This window comes from Canis lupus, chromosome 14 (genome assembly GCF_048164855.1).
Source record: "Canis lupus baileyi chromosome 14, mCanLup2.hap1, whole genome shotgun sequence".
Taxonomy (NCBI): Eukaryota; Metazoa; Chordata; class Mammalia; order Carnivora; family Canidae; genus Canis; species Canis lupus.
Genome location: NC_132851.1, coordinates 21,651,962 through 21,673,710, shown reverse-complemented (window position 1 = coordinate 21,673,710; position 21,749 = coordinate 21,651,962). Strand labels below are relative to the sequence as shown.

The 21,749-nt window shown below is 42.8% G+C and overlaps 1 long non-coding RNA gene across 6 annotated transcripts in view; it reads right to left on the bottom strand.

Annotated features, from left to right (window-relative positions):
• LOC140603775 (uncharacterized) overlaps positions 1 to 21,749 on the bottom strand; it is a 167,309-nt gene that overhangs the window by 132,438 nt on the left and 13,122 nt on the right. The window contains exon 1 of one of the 6 annotated variants that reach the window (XR_012006764.1): positions 1,200 to 1,768. The exons of the other annotated variants lie outside the window; for them this stretch is intronic. This is a non-coding gene — a long non-coding RNA (uncharacterized lncRNA). Of the gene's footprint in view, positions 1 to 1,199; positions 1,769 to 21,749 lie in introns of those variants that run through there. 6 annotated transcript variants of the gene reach the window in all.

Genomic DNA, 21,749 nt, shown 5'->3' with positions numbered 1-21,749 from the left:
ATCAGAGCAGAATGGTTGTACAGAAAGAGCTTGGTTCAATTCATGGTTTTGCAACTAACTTTTTTTTTTATATAAATTTATTTTTTATTGGTGTTCAATTTGCCAACATATAGCATAACACCCAGTGTTCATCCCATCACGTGCCCCCCTCAGGGCCTGTTACCCAGTCACCCTCACCCCCTGCCCTCCTCCCCTTCTACCACCCCCCCAGTTCCTTTCCCAGAGTTAGGTGTCTCTCATGTTCTGTCACCCTTTCTGATATTTCCCACTCATTTTTTCTCCTTTCCCCTTTATTCCTTTTCACTATTGTTTATATTCCCCAAATGAATGAGACCATATGTTTGCCCTTCTCTGACTGACTTACTTCACTCAGCATAATACCCTCCAGTTCCATGCACGTCGAAGCAAATGGTGGGTATTTGTTGTTTCTAATGGCTGAGGAATATTCCATTGTATACATAGACCACAGCTTCTTTATCCATTCATCTTTCGATGGACACCGAGGCTCCTTCCACAGTTTGGCTATTGTGGACATTGCTGCTATAAACATCGGGGTGCAGGTGTCCCGGCATTTCACTGCATTTTTATCTTTGGGGTAAATCCCCAGCAGTGCAATTTTTGCAACTAACTATTGATCTGATCTGAGACAAGTAATTTAGTGTCTCTTGTTTCTCATCTTGAAAATGAACATATTATTTGCTTTGCGAACTTCCCAAGATTATTATACAGGGCAGGAGATGAATAGGTACGCAACCATCGTTGAGGAGCTCCAAAGCACTCTAGAAATCCAAGATCTTATTAGCAGTCCTACAGACCTTCATGGTCTAGAATTTTTTACTCCAAAGTTTTAATTTACTTCCTTTTAGCAAATATACTTCCAAGAAAATGTGGAATAGAAACCACTTAAGACCTTGTGTGTGTTTTGTTGTCGCTGGTGTTTGGGGACAAACATATAACAAATATTAGCAGACATCATAAGAGACTGCATAATACAAGGAGTAAATAGGAAGATCTGCCAGAAACTTCAGTATGTAACCAAGAAATATATTCCATGTATGTTGTCTTCTGAGCATATGGGAAATGTTAAAATAAGTGAACCCAACAAATACTTGTAAATCACATTTGTTTCTCGCGCTTCCTCACCCCCCAACAAAAAACATTCATAAATCATCCATTTTATATATAAGCACAGTTGTTACCTCCTACTTGGCTGCTTTTGACTGTATAAACTGGCCGTGTTAAGTCCAACTGTTCCTGGCATGAAGAACTCAGCTGGCTCTTGCTCCCATATGTCTTAGGTTCACTAAGTTTCTATGCCTCCATCTCCCACTAGAAAGAAAAGGCCTTGAGGGCAGGGACTGGCTTCTTGGTTGTATCCTTCGCAACTAGTCCAGTGCCTGACACACAACAGGTGCTCAAACAAGGGTGAAAGAAAGAAAAAGGAGTGATGAGTTCTTGGAGCAATATGCACAGCCAGGTTTTCATCTCCATATGACTACCAAATTTGCATGGGCAGATTTTTCCTCTGCCATGAGTATTTCTCCAAAGACAAGAAAGCATCCTTGTGTGCATGTGTGTTTTTTGAAGATTTTCTTTATTTATTTGAGAGGGAGCGAGCAAGCAAGAGTGCACAAGAGTGCAAGAGCAGGGGGAAGGAGAAGGCTTCCCACTGAGCAGCGAGTGCAGGGCGCTGGGATCATGACCTGAGCGGAAGGCAGATGCTGAACCAACTGAGCCACCCAGGTGCCCCATACTTTTGTGTTTTTTTAAATAACACAACTCTACCTAATGTACTATTTCAATCTTTACATGGTTGTAACTAGTATTAAATGGGTTTACCCCCTTGAAAAGTTTAGCATTTAAGTCCTATGTCCTCAGTAAGCTAAAAATTGTTTATTTATGAGAGAAGAAGAGTAACTCTGAAGCCAGATTACTTAGAATCATATTCCAATTCTGCTACTATTGCTATGTGATCACAGGCATATAACTTACCCCTCAATGCATCATGGCATTAGTTCTATGATGGGGAAATGATACCGCTCACTGTCGTAGCACTGCTGTGAGGCTCACATGAGATACTATGTTTGAAGGTAATATAAGAAGATGGAATCCATAATATGGTAGTGGGAACATAGTAAGTACTCAATAAATACTAGAGAAAGAAAAGAAACCCAAGAAACATTTGTTAATCACCTGCTACATACAAGAAAGTCAGCTAGCTGCTATGGCCAAGACCCAATCCCAACCGTCATGGAGTTGAGATTCTAGGCAGAAAGGATCTGGGGAATAATTGAAAACAGGGATAATTAGGATTTCCCTCTACTTTGGATCAGCACATAATTGGGAGAAAAGGGATTTTTACAGGAGCCATGTAAGTGGGATTTTAAATGCCTCCAAATACTTCAGCTCTTGGATGTAAGTTGGATATAAATAATAATAGCAAGAATAATAACAACAGCCACCTGACTGCATTGAAAATTTTATATTCGACCCTGCTTACCCCTTACAACAAAATTGCAAAGTAAGTATGGCTCCCCTCATTTTACAGTTTGAAGTTCAGAGAAGACAAATAATTGCCCAAGGTCACATACCAAGTATATCCCATAGTTGTGTGCCTCCGTACTTTCCCTGGCCTTTTGCCAGAACTTGGCAGCCACATCAATAAGCTTGCGGGAGGCATATTCTTTCATTATGAACATGTCCTGAGCAGGGGGATTGCCCACTGGCTGGGGTTGTTGTAGCTCTGCTTTTGCTTTCCTTTGTATCAGGGGTCAAAGGCTCAGGGCATTTCCTCCTCATCTCACAACTTCCCCCTCTGAGGTTCTCCTCACTTTCCCAGGAACCTGTCTTTCCAATCAGACCTTAATCTGTGCCAGTTTGCACCCTTCTAGCTTTGCAAACCGGTGCATTGAGTTCTCCCACTTACCACCAGCTCTCCCACCTTGTTGGCCAGCTCTGAAGCTGTGGAGTGATGGATGCATGCACATCTTTCTCTATCTCAACTCTTCCCACTTTTTAACTGGAGCTTCAGCCTTTAGTCCGGCACTGGTGTCCAGCCGAACTGGCCACAGTAGAGGCCAACCCACCATGCAGCCGTGGTTTCCATTTGCTAGGCATGCTCTGCGAAGGGCTTCCAACAAGCACAACAGACCAGCCACGTTTACCCATTCGTAGTTCAGTAATCATATCTTGTCCACAAGCACCTAAAATATGGATCACCTCTCCTTACAGAGAGATTGCCAACCAACCCAGGAGTTCCTGCAGATGCCTCTTCCTCAAGACCTATTTCTCTGTCTCCTGACTGGTTCCCCATGTGTTGGTTTCCAGCCTTAGCAATTTCCCAGAGCAAATCTGAAATCATTCCCTCACCCTGTACGTGAAAGACAAGCAGAGATCAAAGAAAGTCAGACCACCCCTGATTGGTGGGTGGCAGTATTAGTAAGCAAGGGAACTTACATGTGATGCTTGTCTTCAGTAGCCACAAGACAAGTAGATCTCCACACCCACCTGCCAGGATCCTAAAAGTTTATATAGAGGCCTTAATAGGGTTCAGTCATATACACTGACCAGAGAGTCTCAACTGCACCCCACTCTTTCCAGGCTGAGTTCTTGAAATGGCTCAGCCCATTGGAGTGGTGGGTGGATTGTACATTACAAGGATGGGAGGGGGGTGGCCCAGGTGGCTCAGCGGTTTAGTGCCACCTTCAGCCCAGGGCCTGATCCTGGAGTCTCAAGATCAAGGCCCACCTCAGGCTCCCTGCGTGGAGCCTGCTTCTCCCTCTACCTGTGTCTCTGCCTCTCTCTCTCTCTCTCTCTCTATCATGAAAAAATAAATAAAATCTTAAAAAAAAAAAACAAGGATGGGAGGGGATGAGGAGCCTCCAATTGCCCCAGGGCCAGCTTATAGGTCAAAAGGCTACCTCCTCTCCATGACCTCCTACTGCATCAAGTGTAACTGCTCTAACAAACCCAAAATTGTGTAATGGCACAGACACAATGGAAGTTTATTTCTTGCAGGGCACTTGGGTGGCTCAGTTGGTTAAGCATCTAACTCTTTTTTTTTTTTTTTTTTTTATTTATTTATGATAGTCACAGAGAGAGAGAGAGAGGCAGAGACACAGGCAGAGGGAGAAGCAGGCTCCATGCACCGGGAGCCTGACGTGGGATTCGATCCCGGGTCTCCAGGATCGCGCCCTGGGCCAAAGGCAGGCGCTAAACCACTGCGCCACCCAGGGATCCCAGCATCTAACTCTTGATTTCAGCTCAGATCATGATCTCATGGGTTGTGAGGTAGAGCCCTGTGTTGGGATCCATGCTCAGTGGGGGGCCAGCTGGAAGATTCTCACCTTCTGCTCCTCCCCCCTCATTCACCCCTTTTCTCTCTCAAATAAAGAAATAAATCTATTTTTAAAAAGGTTATTTCTTGCTATGCAACAATACGGGTTGGTGAACAAGATAGCAGAGATCCAGATGACCAGATGCTCTGTCAACATGTATATTCTAATAAAAAAGGGAAGAGAAAGAGGATGGAGGACAGGACATGGGAGGCTTAGTGAGCCAGGCCTGGGAGTGGCACGTGTCATGTCTGCTAAGTTCCCATAGCCTCGAATTCGGTCACATGGCCTCCCGTAACTCCTGGGAGAAATGGCAAATGTCTTTCTGGCTTGCCAGCCACCTCCTGGCTATGGAAAGGGGAGCACAAATAGTTGTGAATCTTTAGCCTTCTCTAGACAAAAAAGCAAGCACTAGATCTATGATTTCCATCCAGGTCTCCCTGCCTCCCAAAGTCCAAGCTTCTAAACTGACAATTATAAGAGCCATGTAGGGGCTCAGTATTGCCCCTCAGTGCTGAACGTGTTCCAAATCATTTCATCCTCACAACAACCCTATGAAGTGAGTTCTGTTATCTGATGGGGGGAAAAAAGCATGATCCAGAATTAAACAGTTCTCCCCTGACAGCTGGGTGATAGTGATAGAGTATGTGTTTGATGAGGGCCTGTACCTCCTCAGACTCTGACCCGGACAACTTCCCAGGGCCCTTCCAGCTCCGCGGACAGCCCCTTAAAGCCAAATTCTGAGATCACTTCACAGACTGTCTTCTCCCAGTTACCCCAGGAGAAGAATTGAGCTGTCTCCCTCACGATGCCACCAAAGGCCCCAAGATGTCCTGTGGGCTGTTATTTTGGCCTGTATGATGCCATCATTGGATTATCCCACTTTTCCAGATAATCCTTGCTGTGGGTTATCCAGGAATTCCACAATAAAACACTCCACGGAGAGAAAAGGTTTTGGCTTTTGACACAAAGATTTAATATACTTGTAGCTTTTGGAACACAATATTTCTCCCAAAAAACTTTACCATCAAATGGTGACATTTGTCAAGACTAAAAAGCTATAATTCTATTCATAGTCTACTTTGAAGTCGAGCACTAAAATTGCATTTACTGGACATAGATTTAGAAACCTCTATTTTCAAAGTAACCACAGACCAATTTTTTATGGTGGAGTCTTATATCAGAGGAAATTTCATAGTGGTTCTCCTTCTGAAAGGATTTCACGGCATTATGCTTGTGAGCTCAGGCTTTGGAACCAGTTGCACGTGTTTAAATCCCAGCTCCAGCACTTATTCTAACTGTGTGACCCAGTATTTCCCAATCTGTAAAATGGGGACAAATCAATGACTCTTTTTTTTTTTTTAACATACAGTGTTTTGTTAGTTTCTGGTGTACAATCTAGTGATTCAACGATTCCATACATCACCCAGCGCACATCACAGCCAGTGATGCTCTGAATGAAGAGTACAGGGCCCAGAATGTTAGACACAATCACTCAATATAATGTCTGGTCTGCATGAGTATTTGCCAGATTGTGTAAGTGATATAAGGTGATATGGCATTTTATTCTTTTCCATTTAGAACCCTCCCAGTGATCAAACAGAAATTTCCTCGTACCACTCCCAGGCTATCTTTCAACACAGTACTAAAGATCAATGCCTAGGTGGAGTTCAATTCTGATTCAGTATCAGAGCATACCCCATGGCTCCAGAATGTGCATTCCTTCAGCTAAATGTACCCATGATTGAGGTGATGCCAATTTGTACTTCCACAACTAAAGGGTTGTGGTAGTGCAGTTGTCAAAAGCCCAGCTTTAGGGCGCCTGGGTGGCTCAGTGTTTGAGCGTCTGCCTTTGGCACAGGATGTGATCCCAGGGTCCTGGGATCGAATCCTGCATCAGGTTCTCCACAGGGAACCTGCTTCTCCCTCTGCCTATGTCTCTGCCCCTCTCTGTGTTTCTCATTAATAAATAAATACATAATTTTTTTAAAAGCCCAGTTTTAGAGTCATGCAGACACATATTAAGGGTGTCACATTTTGTGTGGCCTTGGACAGGTAGGTCTCTGAACTTCTCCACTCCTCAGCTTTCATATTTTTAAATGGGCTTTACAATAATCCATCTCCATAGTCTTACTATGAGGATTAAGTCTGATGTGATAGACACTGCGCTAAACACTTGATAAACATCGTCTTGATAAACACTATGTCTTAAATGAGTTCAGAAATCCCTTAAGGCTTTCAATGGATTCTCACTTTTTTTTTTTTTTTAACTAGAACGTAGCAAATGTAAATGTAAAATGGTGCGGTAACTATGGAAGTTTCTTAAAAAATTAAATATAGGATTACTATGCGATCCGGCAATTCTATCCCTAGGTATATACACCCCCCGAAAAAAATGAAAACATGCATCCATGCAAAAACATGTACACAAATGTTTATAGCAGCTGGAGTCATAATACCCCAAATGTGAAAACAACCTAAACATCCATCACCTGATGAATGGATGAACACTACCAAATACTATTCAGCAATAAAAAGAAATTAAGCACTAATACATTGTACAACATAGACCTCTGAAACTTCATGCTAAGTGAAAGAAACCAGACACAAAGACCACATGTTGTACAAGTCCATTTAAAAGGAATATCCTGAATCTACAGAGATTGAGTCGATTTGTGGTTGCCTAGAGCTGGGAGGGAGGAGACGAGGAGCCAAGCTGCTGTGGGGTTTCTTTTCTGGGGTGATGAAAATGTTCTAAAAGTGATGATGACTGCATAACTGTATAAAGACACTAAACACCATTGATTTATACACTTAAAACAGGTGAACTTTACAGTATGTAAATTATATCTCAGTAAAGCTATTTACGAAGAATATATGTAATGGTAACTATATATATTTTAGGTTCTTAGCTTGGAATGTCCAACATGGCTTTGTGTATTGCAAACATTGCAAATGTAGCTATTGAATAAAGAGCCGAATAGAGAAACCTAACTTCTCCTCTGAAATGTTCTGCTGTTGCTAGAGTCTCCACTCTCTTCCAAACCAGAAATCAGGGTGAATCAAGCGCCAAAGCAAACCTAAAGAAGCTGGAAGTGGAAAACTTTGTTCCTGCAGTGAGGTGTTGGTGTAGGAACTAGACCCCATGCTCCATGGTTCTTTGATCTAAAAGAGTGATAATTTCTCACCTACAAATACGTTCTCTTTCATATGCAAACAGTCTCAAGATCATAATTATGTTTTAACAAGGCCATTAGGTTAAAAGATTTTACTTACTTAGTCACACATTGTTTGAGTGAATTTTTCCCCTACACTTATGAGTTGTTTCAGGAAAGTCACCTAATTTATTCATTCGTTAGCACTTAGAGATCAGCTACTCTGCACCAGGAACTAATCCAGGGAGTTGTTAGATATGCTCAGATTATTGATCTATTTGGGCATCATCAAACAGGCCCAGGTATCCTTATGGAAGCCAAACAGGAATATAAAGTTAATTAAATTAAAGTTTGGTCAGCCATCCAGAAAAACTAAAAAGGACACTTTGGTCTCCTACGATTTTTAAGCAAAGAATGGTGATGTACTACTGTCCACTGAGAAACCGTCTCTTATTACTCTGGTCCTATGTCTTCTACATCCATTAAAGTAGTATTGATCCAAAGAGAAAGTTGAAAAGGATTATTTTCCAATGAAAAACCCAATTCTCCAAACTCGGATTCCAACTACAGTTTCCAACACAACAAAAAGGGAGAAGTGCCACAGGAGACAGCACGATCCACTGAGGCGCCAAGCCTGAGTCCTCCAGCCTCCTCTGCGCACTAAGCTTTTCCTTGGCTGTTCCCTTCGGCTTTCAACTGGCTTCAATTACCTCTAGATTTAGCTTGAGCAAACAACAAAGTATTGAAAACTCAATTTTCCATTCTTCAAAGTACATTACTAGAAAAAGTGAAATGCAAGGCAACAAAGAACATTTAATCATTAGGATCTTGCCCCTTGCTGCGGTGAAACCGCACAGCTTGGCCCACTTCCAAGGCTAGAATTAATGAATGAGCAGGATTCTCAAGGAAAGCCTTTAACTACAGCCTGCTTAGCCCACAGAGCCTGCCCCTTTATTGCTCTTGGCATGTCTGCCTGTGTTTCTAATGGATCACCTTCCCTCAGGAACATGCACAGAGAGAAAGGTACAGCCTTATGAATTCATGTTTCCATTTCTTGTCTTTAGAAACAGACTTAAGGAGATTTAATTATGCTCCAGCAGAAAAGTCTTAAAACAAAGCAATTGTGTTCCTCCTTTGCCATTTCTCAGCAGTGGTGAATTTGGCATTTGCTTGTGGCCATGGTCCTGGGCTCCAGTATCTTAACCCCAAATCTTCCCTAAGGTGGGACCTATGGGCTCTCAGGGCATCGGCACCATAGGTCTCTCTCTACTTACCTCCTCTTTCCTTAAGAAGGGACTGTCATAGAGTCAGGACCAAGGGCAATGCTGGCTACATCCTGGGGGCAGAGACGTTGTTAGGCTAGAATAGTGAAGAGCTTTTCGGCTTCTATCCCCCCGAGTCCTCTCCTGATTGCTTCTGTTGGGCTGCCCTAATACTGGAGCGGGAAACAGGCCTGATCAGCCTTGTGACATTTGCTGCGTGTAGGACCCCCCAATAGTCACACTCTGTTTTTATACGAATGTCATTCCAGTTTCCCTGTTGGGAGTTCCTTCTGACCTCTCCAGACACAGCCTGGGAACCGTCAATGAATCACCCTACACATCTCTGACCAAAGGGCAAGCATATGACGTAAGCTCAGGTTACATATGTCCTCCCCACAAAATTCAAATCTTCAATGATAAAAAATGATAAAATGATGACATGTATCACACAGATCACAATGATTTAAAAAAGGAAACTAGGGCAGCCCCGGTGGCGCAGCGGTTTGGCGCCCCCTGCAGCCTGGGGTGTGATCCTGGAGACCCAGGATCGAGTCCCACATTGGGCTCCCTACATGGAGCCTGCTTCTCCCTCTCCCTGTGTCTCTGCCTATCTCTCTCTGTGTCTATGAATAAATTAATAAAATCTTTAAAATAAATAAAAAAGGAAACTAGACACAGTTAAAATCTTTTCTCAAGGAAAGGAGTGTTTAAGGGAAAATATTTAATTAGTTCCTGCTCTTCCCCTCCCACTGCCCCCCACGCGTACAAACAGCTGCTCCAGGCCTTGCTCTTCGGCCTCCTTTCTGTTCCTTGAGCAATACCATATCCTTCCAGTAAATTCCCTCTTTGCACAAGTTAACCAGAGTCCATTTCTGTTACTTGAAACCAAGCAGCTGCATAATAGGGTGGATTTTTCTCAGTTTAATAAAGCCAACTCAAGGATATAACTAAGAATCTGGTCTCTAAAGATGACCCATGCTTCCAGTCCTTCAGGGAAATCTTTAGAAATGGATCTTATACTTGTGTAGCACTTTACAGCCTTAAAGCACTTTCTCTCCTTTTTCTCTCTTTCTCTCCTTCCTCTTTCTCTCTCTCTCTCTTTCCTTCTCTCTCCTTCCTCTCTCTCTTTCTCCTTCTCCCTCTGTCTCTCTCCCTCTCTCTCTGTCTCTCTCCTTCTCTCTTTCTCCCTCTATCTCTCTCTCTTTTTTAAAGATTTTATTTATTTATTCATGAGACACACACAGAGAGGCAGAGACTTAGGCAGAGGGAGAAGCAGGCTCCCCGCAGGGAGCCCGACGCGGGACTCCATCCCAGGACCCCCAGATCACATCCTGAGCCAATGGCAGATGCTCAACCACTGAGCCACCCAGGTGTCCCCCTCTGTCTTTCTCCCCCTCTCTCTCCCTCTCTGCATCTCTCTGTCTTTCTCCACACACACATATGGGTATGTACATATATATATAAGTACATGCTCACTTATACATACATGGAGAGAGAAACAGGGAAACAGAGGACAGAGAAACAGAGGATCATTCTTAATTGAGACTAAACAACCAAACAACTCTGTGACATAGGTAGCTGTTGTTCACAGAAATTATAACTGAAACATAGGGCAGCCCCCGGTGGCTCAGTTGTTTAGCACCTGCCTGCAGCCCAGGGCATGATCCTGGAGATCCAGGATCGAGTCCCACGTCGGGCTCCCTGAATGGAGCCTGCTTCTCCCTCTGCCTGTGTCTCTGCCTCTCTCTCTCTCTCTCTCTCTCTCTGTGTCTCTCATGAATAAATAAATAAAATCTTTAAAAAAATAAGGCTTTAAAAAAATTATAACTGAAAGAAATTATATCACACAAAATGTAAAGTGAGCTGCTCAGAAAGCCAGTGGGGTTGTAAAGTCCTCAGATTACCTGGGTCCAATGCAGAAGGCTTTCAAGCAAACAAAACACAAAAGGATACAACTAAATGTTTTAATGCTTACAAATGAAGCACTGTAGATGCCTTATCTCTATTAATCCTCTTCATGGCCCTCCTAAGATACTTTAACCCTAGGAAGTAACTGAGCGTGTTAAGTAAATTGTTCTGTTCTCAACCAGCAAATTACAAAAGGTGAGAAAGACCACGAAAGCCCCCAGAGAAAGGAGTTTGACTGTAAAGTCTGTGTCCTACACCCTATATCATAGCGATTCTCTGCAATGGCGGGGGAGTGGGGTGGGGGGGTGGGGGGTGCCAGAGACCATTAATGGATTTAAATCAGAATGAATTTTCAGTAAACGTTACTTGGTAATTGGTTTAACTGTGAGGGGAGCAGACCCCTACTACTGAACATAAATCAATATTAATTCAGTGTAGATTAAAGGGTTTAATGCTTAAAAATAAAACAATAAACCAAGTACAACAAAATATAGGCAAGATTTTTCTGCTCTCAGAGTGAGGAAAGCCTTTCTAAGCAGAAAAACAAAGAAAGCATCTCAAAAGAAATTATTGATACGTTTGACTGCATACCAATTAAAACCATCTGTAGCACAGAAACTACTATAAATTGAGTTCAAAGACAAACAGGAAAAATATTTCCAAAATACATGATGCAAGGTAAATAGTTTTAGTATATAAATATTTCTCCTAAATATCAGAGAGAGAGACAGAACATGAGAGACTCCTAACTCCGGGAAATGAACAAGGAGTAGTGGAAGGGGAGGTGGGCGGGGGGGACTGGGTGACTGGGTGACGGGCACTGAGGGGGGCACTTGGTGGGATGAGCACTGGGTGTTATGCTATATGTTGGCAAATTGAACTCCAATAAAAAATTATACAAAAAAATATTTCTCCTAAAACAAAAAGAAATCAACACTTCAATTTTTTAAATATATGCAACTGTTGCAAATAGATCAGAGGAGAGATTATATATATATATATATATATAGGCAGAACACATCTAATTAAAAATGTAAGTACTCCTATAATAAATATAAATTGAGGAAATACAAACTTTTATTTCTTACTCACTACACTGATAAAAGTTTCTGAAGAAGCATCAATACCATTACAACAGGGTAAGCAGTCAAGGGCACGGAGACAGCATAGTGAACACTTGAGGAATTTGTACCCAATGTCTTAAGTGATGTCTGTATGACGTGTCTCCATGGGGAAGAGTTTTAAAATACACTTATATGATAAAAATGTGATGCAGTTATTGGGTGACAGGATCATTTTTGTCTTCTTTTTCTTTTAAGATTTTATGTATTGATTCATAAGAGACACAGAGAGCGACAGACACAGGCAGAGGGAGAAGCAGGCTCCATGCAGGGAGCCTGATGCAGGACTTGATCCCAGGACCCCAGGATCATGCCCTGAGCCGGGGGCAGACGCTCAACCACTGAGCCACCCAGGCATCCCTGTCTTCTTCTTTTATATATATCTATATGTTCTGAGTTTTTACAATGAATATCTACAGGAAAAGGTGTGTATTCACACATATATACACACACTGCTACTTTTATGTGTATGTGTATAAGCTTGCACACATATAAATAAAATGTTTAAAATGTAGGCATATTTAAGTTTATATGTATTTGAGTGTGTGTGTGTGTGTGTGTACTGAGGAGTTCAAATTCAGTGGGGTAAAAACAAGAAACCATTCCATTCTCATCTGTGAAATCTCCCCTTTCCCTCCATTTTGACACCCTAGGCATAGTCTACAATTTCTGAACACTTTCAGTTATTTGAAAACTCGGTCCTTTCACTTTATTTATTTTTGTTAATTATTTATTTATTTATTTATTTATTTATTTATTTATTTATGAGAGAGGGAATGAGTGTGGTGGAAGGGAGGGCAGAGTCAGAGGGAGAGAAAATCTCAAGCAGACTCCCTCCATGAGCACAGATCCCAGAGCTGGGCTCAATCTCATGACCCTGAGATCATGACCTGAGCTGAAATCAAGAGTCGGATGCTCAACCGACTGAGCCACCCAGCCACCGTGGTCTTCTTGTTTTAAAACAGAATTTCTCCTCTGATTCAGTGCTCTCCCTCGATCCAACACCAGGCAGTGTCCTACCTCAGTTGGAGAGGGGACCATAGTCTGCATTTTCTCTAAGTTGGAGTGGGGATGGAGCCTGGTTGGCTTGGCTTCTGGGCCATTTACCTGCTCTCCCTCTTTTGGACCTAGCTCTTTTTCTTTAAAGGACAAAGATGGTGATAGATATATAAATGATAGATAGATAGATAGATTAGATAGATAGATAGATAGATGAAAGGAAAAGGAAGGGAAGAGAAGGGAAGGGAAGGGAAGGGAAGGGAAGGGAAGGGAAGGGAAGGGAAGGGAAGGGAAGGGAAAGAAGGAAGGGAGTGGAGGGGAGGGAGGAGAGGGGAGAGGGAGAGGAGAGAGAGGGGAAAGGGGAGGGAAGAAAAGGAAAAGAAAGGGAAGGGAGGGAAGGAAGGAAGGAAGGAGGGAAAGGGGAAGGGAAGGGAAGGGAAGGGAAGGGAAGGGAAGGAAAGGAAAGGAAAGGAAAGGAAAGGAAAGGAAAGGAAAGGAAAGGAAAGGAAAGGAAAGGAAAGGAAAGGAAAGGAAAGGAAAGGAAAGGAAAGGAAAGGAAAGGAAAGGAAAGGAAAGGAAAGGAAAGGAAAGGAAAAGGAAGGACGGACCAAGACTGACTGGCAGGTCCAAGTCGCACTTTGTGGCTCTCCCAGCTTTGCCTGCGCAGCCCTGCTGGAGTGCACTGCAGATCCCTCCTCGCCCGGCTCTCTGATTCGCAGGGTTTGGCTGTGCATCCACTTCTTCCACCCCCTTCTCACCCATTCCTCAGATGTTTCCCCAGAGTTCCTTGCCCAGCCCGGGTTTCTACCAGAGCAACTAAGCGAGGCCTCCGGGCCTTACCCATCATGGGAGCTGAGTAAGGGAGCCAGAACAAGGAGAAGCTCTTAACCCACCAGTTTCTCTCAATTCCTGCCCCATGAGCTTTCTACCCCCCAGTGCTCTGCCTCCCGCTCCCTCCCTCCATTCTCTACCTGCAGCCCGAGAACTTACACCCTGTTGCCTCAAAATTTTTCCAGGACCTCTCACATCCTTAGGATGAACTCCAAACCTATTGACAGAAGATGTGAGGTTGGCATCTGGCCTGTCCTTACCCTGGACCGACATCTCCCCCCACCCACGTCTTCAGCCTTGCCATGCCAAATGTTCACCGCCCCTCCAGGGGGCCCCACTCCTTGTATTTGGTCTTCGAGTGTGCATCCCCTTGCTCTGGCACACTCTCCGCCATCCCCAGGGCCCCCACGCTTGCCTCCATCCTTCACCCAATCAATCCCTGCTCATTCTTTGTATTTCAAGTCAAGCCTCACTCTCTCAGGGAGGCCGCCACCCCGAGGCAAGAAAAGGTCCCCAGGTAGTCTTTCCTTACCTGTCACACACCTGTTGCACACTTTGCAATCCCTGATTTAATTTCTGTGCTTTCATGGAGAGTTGGAATTGTATCTGCCATGGCGACGGGGCTAATACCCCCAGACCTGGCACCTACTCACCCCCAGACCTGGCCCCATAATAAACGCTTAAATATAAGTGAATTCACAAACTCAGACTGAGTTTGGGCTTAATGCTGCTTAAGAGCATCTGCCTGGTTCTCTGTAGGGCCCAAGCTGAATAAGCCAAACAAGTTGAGGAAGAGGAGTATTTTCCAAACAGTGGGCACAGCTCAAGGAAAGAACAAGGGAGGCGCAGCATCTGAGGACAGGGACATGCTGGGGGGCATAACGGGGAAGGAGAGGGAGCCCCAGTCAGGATCTACTCAGAGGAAAGGCCATATGAAGAAGGATGCCTGAGCAGGAGCCACGCTGAGGGAACCAGGGCTCGGGAGGGGGTCAGGGGGTCAGGGGGCCAGAACGCCCAATGCTCCCTCCTGCCCTGCCAACTCCTGCCAGTGTCTCCCAGTAGCAAGCAGTGCAAAGTCACAGCACACGGACTGCAAGGATGTGGTCCACCTGGGCCAGGTTTTCGGGGCCCAGTGCGAGTGGAAGAGAAGAGAGAGCAGATCTGGAGGGAAGCCAGCCCCAGCAGGGACAGCCCTCCGCGTCGCCTCGGTGCCCAGAACACAGGCCGTGGGCATGAACACCTATGCAGATGGATTGGCCGAATTTAATAGAATGAAACTGAATTGAAATAAGTTGCTTTGAGCAGAATGGAACCAACCAAACTGCTGAGTAGTTTCCATGTCAAGGGTTGTCTCATCTGGGGCGCCTGGGTTAAGCATGGTCGTGGGTTCAGGTGGTGATCCTGAGTCCTGGGATGGGGCCCAGAATGAGCCCCACATCAAGCTCTCTGCTCAGCGGGAGGGAGATGTGGGTCCACGGTAAGGACAGGTCAGATGCCAACCTCACTTCCTCTGTTTACAGGTTTGGAGCTCTTCCTCAGGGCGTGGGAAGCTCAGAGGGAGTCTGTTTCTCCCTCTCTCTCTGCCCCTCCCCCTGCTAGTGTCCTTTCTCTCACTCGCTCTCAATCAATCAATCAATACCATCTTTTTTTTAAAAAAAGAGTTGTCTCATCTTCCAGTTATAATCATGGATATTGCATTCCTGAATTCCCATATGTGCACTCTAAGCCTCCTGCTTGATTGAGCCCAGTTTGAAATGCACCCCATCCCATGTTGTTAAAGCAATCCCAATGCATCTTGCAATTCACTGCTACATAACCTTTTATATGGCTTGATGTTTTATCTTTCATTACTGGGTCCCTCCTCCCCCCTAAAGTTTGCAAAGCATAATAATTTGGGCAAAGAAATATTGTTTCTACTCGGGGTTTCAAACCCTAAGAGGTAATATACTGTTAAAGGTTCATAGACTGTTTTTTTTTTTTTTTAAAGTGCAACTTTTACATGGGATTTCCAACATTTTGCAGCAGCATCTGTGCAGCCTCCAGGTGCAGGGATTGGCTCACACACAGCAGCGCCTCATGAACACGCAGCTGGCAGTTGGCTCTGTGCAGCTTCTTGGAGCACAGAGCCATCTGAAGAGCAGCTAATGCCCAGGGCAGGTGGTATGCCCGCTGGCATCCCATTAAGAGGGCAGTTAACTGAGTCCTGGGGTGAGAAGAGTCACTCAGACCAGGTCAAGCCGACTCTAAAACAACTGGGCCCCAAATCAGTCATGTTAGTGGAAAAAATTGCCATTTCTAGTAACAACCAGATGATTGGCTTGTCCCCTGCTTACCCAGCCATGTTATTTTAGTTTAGGCCAAATCTTTAAAAAAAAAAAAAAATTTAATCCAGTAATTAAACGTAAACACCATGAAAACAGTTGGACGAGAGAGTCCTTTACGACTTGGGTATTGAGAACAGAACCCAAACTATCTGTTATAGGAGAACTACCCCTTGTCAGACTTTCGGTGTAAAAATGAAAATCATAATAATGATCTCACCCAGTTCGAGTATTCTGTGTAATTAAATCATGCTTTATAATGGGATTATGGTGGCTGTAATGGGATTACAGTGGCTATATGTAGGCTAAAAAATCACCTACCTTGATGTCAAGTTTCTCTCAGTCCGGACGGATAGGACACAGAAAACCCCCACCCCACAGAGAATTAGCGTTTGATCAATCAATAGCATGGTGATCTGATCAGCTGTGTAATGCGGAAACTCCAAAAAACAAACCAAAAAAAAGTACATCATTCACTAAAAGCCAGTTGGTCTGTTCATTGCAACAGCAGGGTAGAAAGAGAGATGAAAACATAGAACAAAACTTCCAAGAAACAAATAGAGGCCGAGGCAAGCACAATCAAGTAGAGGCCGAGACAAGCACAATCAAATTAAAAAGACAAACCGAGAAAAACACAGGTCACGGGAATAAACTGGGAAACTACAAAACCCAACTTCTCTGGGGTAGGAGCACCATCTTGTGGATAGTACAGATAGTGCAGCCGAGGGTTTCTGATCCTTTCCTCCTCTTTCTCAACTATGCCTTTATTGCAAACCCTAACATCACTTTCCTGGCACATTTGCGATGAGCTGAGTGAAGTTAAATAGAGGGAAAGGCCACTGTGTGGACTGAGCTTCCCTAATTCTTCCTAGGAGAAACAATGACTCCTAGAATATTCCAAATATTAAATATCAAAAAGATGGATATCGCAAAACAAATCAAAAAACAATGAAGTTTGTCTATAAAGTTTTGTTAATAACAAGTTTCCCACAACTTATTTCTGTTTCCTTTACCTCAATTAATTCATTTATTCATTCAGCAATAAATATTTATTAAGCATATATATAGTATGTGCCCAGGATACCATTATGGGCGCAGGGAATACAGCAGTATTCATATTGCATTTATACAATATATTGTATTTATATAACACCAAGGCACTTGCTGCCTGTGTGGAGCTTTTGTTTCAGCAGGAGATAGACAGTCAGGAAATGAGCGAGCAATCACAAAGCGTAAATGGTATTCAATTACCATCGAATGGCAATGAATTCAGTTTGCCACTGAACTGGCAGGGTGCTGCAGACAGGACGTGTGGGGAGAGGGAGGGGCTTGCTGTTTCACAGAGGGCAGATAAAAGTAAAATTGAACAGAGACATAAAAGAAGTGAAAGAGTGAGTTCTGTGGCTACAGAGTGGAAACAGAACCAAAGCCAACTAATGGGGTTGAGTCAGACACCCCATTAGAACCCCAGCTCACCAACCTTATTTACCAACTCTGTTACTTGAGCTCTCTCAGCTTCAGCTTCTCCATTGACAAAATGGGAATAATAATGCTTTGCTTTCCTTGTTACACTGTGGGAGGATCATATGGGGATTCAACGTTGTAAAGGTTAAAGGCCTATAAAGTGCTTTGCACATTGTTAGGTACGTGGCAAGAACACCATAAACATTAGCCAATAGCTATCTTTATCTTGACCCTATGAAATTAGAGACACAGCTACTTGAAAACAGCTTCTTGACTCTGATATTCTTCATGGGACTTTTCAATAATGATAGCTCATATTTATTGAGTGCTTACTCTATTCACTTTATATTAAGTTGTCAAGAAATGGTAAAAAGGGGTAATAGTATTTCCATCCTGCACATGAGAACACTGAGGACCAAAGAAGTTAAATTGCTCACTCACACTCCCTGCTCACTCACATAGCCAGCATGAGCCAGGATTCAGACCCATGGTGCCTGACTACAGAATCTGTGTTCTAATACAGTATTGATATTTTTGGTTCCAAATCATAATTTATGCAGAAAATTCTAAGATTATCAAAACCATCTTTTACCTCATGTCGTGTCTCTAAAAACTAATCCTCAACAGGCTGCACACACAAGGCAAGTGACTGAAGCCAAAATTTGAACTCTGATTTCGCACTTCTTCCAGCTTCATGGAACTCTCATTCCGAACTACTGGATTTAATCACACTGTAATTCAAATCTGAGAGCTACACCCAAACTGCACTTTTCTGACACCAAAATAATTGGTCAGTGAAAAATAAGATTTCAAATCACTGAGTCCAATTGTTTTTCACTTTAGGGAAAATAGAGAGCAACCCATTAGGGAGTTGTGAAATCGATTTGGTCAATTGCAACCACTTTCTTTTAAAAAATGGAAAAAAATAGGGATGCTTGGGTGGTTCAGCAGTTGAGTGTCTGTCTGCCTGTAGCTCAGGGCGTGATCCTGGAGTCCTGATGATCGGTCTCCTTGCATGGAATCTGCTTCTTCCTCTGCCTGTGTCTCTGCCCTTCTCTGTGTGTCTCTCATGAATAAATAAAATATTTTTTTAAATGGGAAAAAAACGTAAGACATCACATATAGACACAGATAGTAAGGAGAAGTATTTTTAAGTAAACCTTTGTTTCGTGTGTGTGTGTGTGTGTGTGTGTGTGTGCATCCAGACACAACACATGCCCATACATATGTAAGTACTTAGTCCTCTCTGTATTGTAATATAAAATGCATTTCTTACAGTGGGTCTCAAACTATATATCTTGGAAAACACCCAACTAGGTGATGCTCAGTGATCTTCTCGAAGAAATGATGGGTTGTCCAATTATGCTTTTTGCTTTGCAATCTTCTCTGTTGAAATCAGGTATGGACATCATAAGATAAATCACCAACTTGAGCACTGGGCATAGTTGTAACAGCAGAATGAAACAAGCCAAATAGTGACACTAACTCTGTGGAAAATACAATGGAAAAGAATGTGCTAGGCTGAGAATATCTCCAACGAGCACATCACAGAACAATACATACAGCATGATTCTGGTTACTAAGAGAAACAAAGCAGGGAAGAATAAAAACAAGACAAAATCAGAGAGGTAGACAAATCATAAGAGACTCTTAACCATAGGAAACAAACTGAGGGTCACTGGAGGGGAGGAGGAGGGGTTGGGACATCTGGGTGATGGGCATTAAGGAGGGCACATGATGTGATGAGCACTGGGTGTTATATAAGACTGATGAATAACTGAACTCTACCTCTGAAACCAGCAATACACTATATGTTAATTGAATGTAGATAAAAAGAAGAAACAAAAAAAATAATAAGATAAATCCCCAAGATGGAGTTTTCATTCTTTATTTAGACATGTTGCTGTCACTGACAGACCCGCCAACTGTTTACTGATATGTTATCCGCAAACCTGCACCACGAGCAAAAATTTCACTCCTTTCGGTGCTATTACCCTCTCCAAAGACCTGTGGGATATTTTTATCTATCATTGAGAAGACAAGTTATTGTAGCATCAAACACATATTGCCTCATTTTGCTAATTATGAAATGTGTGTCACATACTGGAAAAAACAACAACAATTGCAGGCCTTAAAGGGACGGCCTGAGTTTTCAAACAGTAAGTGAATTTATAGACCATATGTTCAGCCGTCCTCAGGCATTTTTCAAAGTTGGAAATGTCAGGCATTTATATGGTTTATTTGTAAAGCACTAACAATAATTAGAACATTATGGTCTGATTATTTGCTAAAGTAATTTATTCAAGCAATTCAAGTGGTTGAAATTTAAGGGTGCAAAAAATATCATGCGACACCAAATAAAACTTTATTACTGTTTTTGCACTTACATAATTTAGAAACACCTATTAAAAATTAAAAAAATAAATAGCTTCCTCCCTTATAAAAAGTTTAATCTTAGCTCATACTTTTAGAGACACAACACAAGGTAAAAGATGGTTTTGATAACCTTAGAATTTTCTGCATAAATTATGATTTGGAACCAAAAATATCAACACTCCAGAATAATCAATAATCAAAAACATCAATCAGTTCTGGTAGTATGGATATCTGAATCAAAAACCAAAAAATGGAAAAGCTTAAATGTGTTGGATATTTTAGTTTCACGGTTGGCCTTTCTTGGCATCCTTCAATCAGTGTCAGAACAATTTCTAGAACAAAAGAACAGGAGTTTCAGAGCTCCTTCTCCGCTCACCCCTTCCATATCACTACCATCTTTCACCCACTATCACCATGCTTTCAATGCATAGAACCTTCTGTGGGTAAAGCAGGGAGGACCCAGGCCTGCCACCAGCCCCAACAGCCTCCACGTATGCATCATTTGCTTCTCTCATGCCTTCTGTGTCTCTGCAGTTCTATTCACAAACCCCAAAATATTGACTTCCAAGAAAAGACCTACCATTTGTCTCTACGGCCCTGATTTCCCTGATAATTTCTGATCTCAAATACTTTGCGATTCAATCCCAAGAAACAAGGATGCAATTGTGCCATTACCCCCCCCACCCCATGTAGCTTCTGTGATAGGTATAATTGATCCATTTTTCCCACTGAGCCCAGACACAGCTTCAGAATCCTCCTCAACACCGCAGTGTGGGTTACCACTACCAGCCCAATAGAGTGGACATGAGATTAAACGTATTTGCCCTTCTGATCATTCACCATGACCATATCTAAAATCAATATTTTGGGATTCAAAATACATCTCGGACTGTCCCTAGCACTTGAAAAAGGACCAAAAATCAATGGTACACAATGTATTTGGTTTTAATGTTTGGATGAGATGGTCATAACATACTGCATAAAAAAGGAACAGATTAGCTTCTCTGGAACAAAGTCGTCATATTTTTTTTTAAGATTTTATTTATTTATTCATGAGAGACACAGAGAGAGAGAGGCAGAGACATAGGCAGAGGGAGAAGCAGCCTCCCTGTGGGGAGCCCAATGCAGGACTCGATCCCAGGACCCCAGGATCACGCCCTGAGCCAAAGACAGAGGCTCAACCACTGAGCTACCCAGGCATCCCAGTCGTCATGATTAATATGACCAAACAATGGGAAATCTACTTAGTCCCCATTTCAAAGGTTTTGTTCCACTGATCAACTGGAAATCAAACTTTTTGTCAAATCAATGGATATTAATTTTTAGGCCTAAACGAAATTGACAACTTTAGCAATAATAATGTATTCTTTTTTCCCGGAGGATAAGTGTAGTTTAAGCCACATCTCAAAGGGGGAACCAAAGGAGTTTGCTTCAAAAGGATTTGACTTCAAAGAATCTTCAGCTAGGGATGCCTGGGTGGCTCAGTGGTTGAGTGTCTGCCTTTGGTTCAGGGCATGATCCCGGGGTCCTGGGATGGAGTCCTGCATTGCACCCCCCAACACACACACACACACACACACACAGGGAGCCCGCTTCTCCCTCTGCCTCTGTCTCTGTCTCTGTGTCTCTCATGAATAAATAAATAAAATCTTAAAAAAAAAAAAAGAATTTCAGCTAGGAGAAAATAAGAACTTTTCAGTAATGACAAGATAATACATGTAATTTACTAATTTATATTTTATATTAGGCTACACTAAGGCATTTATCCCTCTCTTACTCAAAAAGGAGGCAAGCTTTCACGTTTTATCCCCTGGAGAGTGGGCAAGATCCCCACAAAAGAAACAGAATATGCCATATGAAGAAAAGATCTGCTCTTCCCCAACATCAGCATTACACAGAAAACAGTATTTGAGTTTCTTTTAGAAGAGAGAGGTTTAGTTTAGATGTACGTTGGATACATTGATTTGGGGAGAGCAAC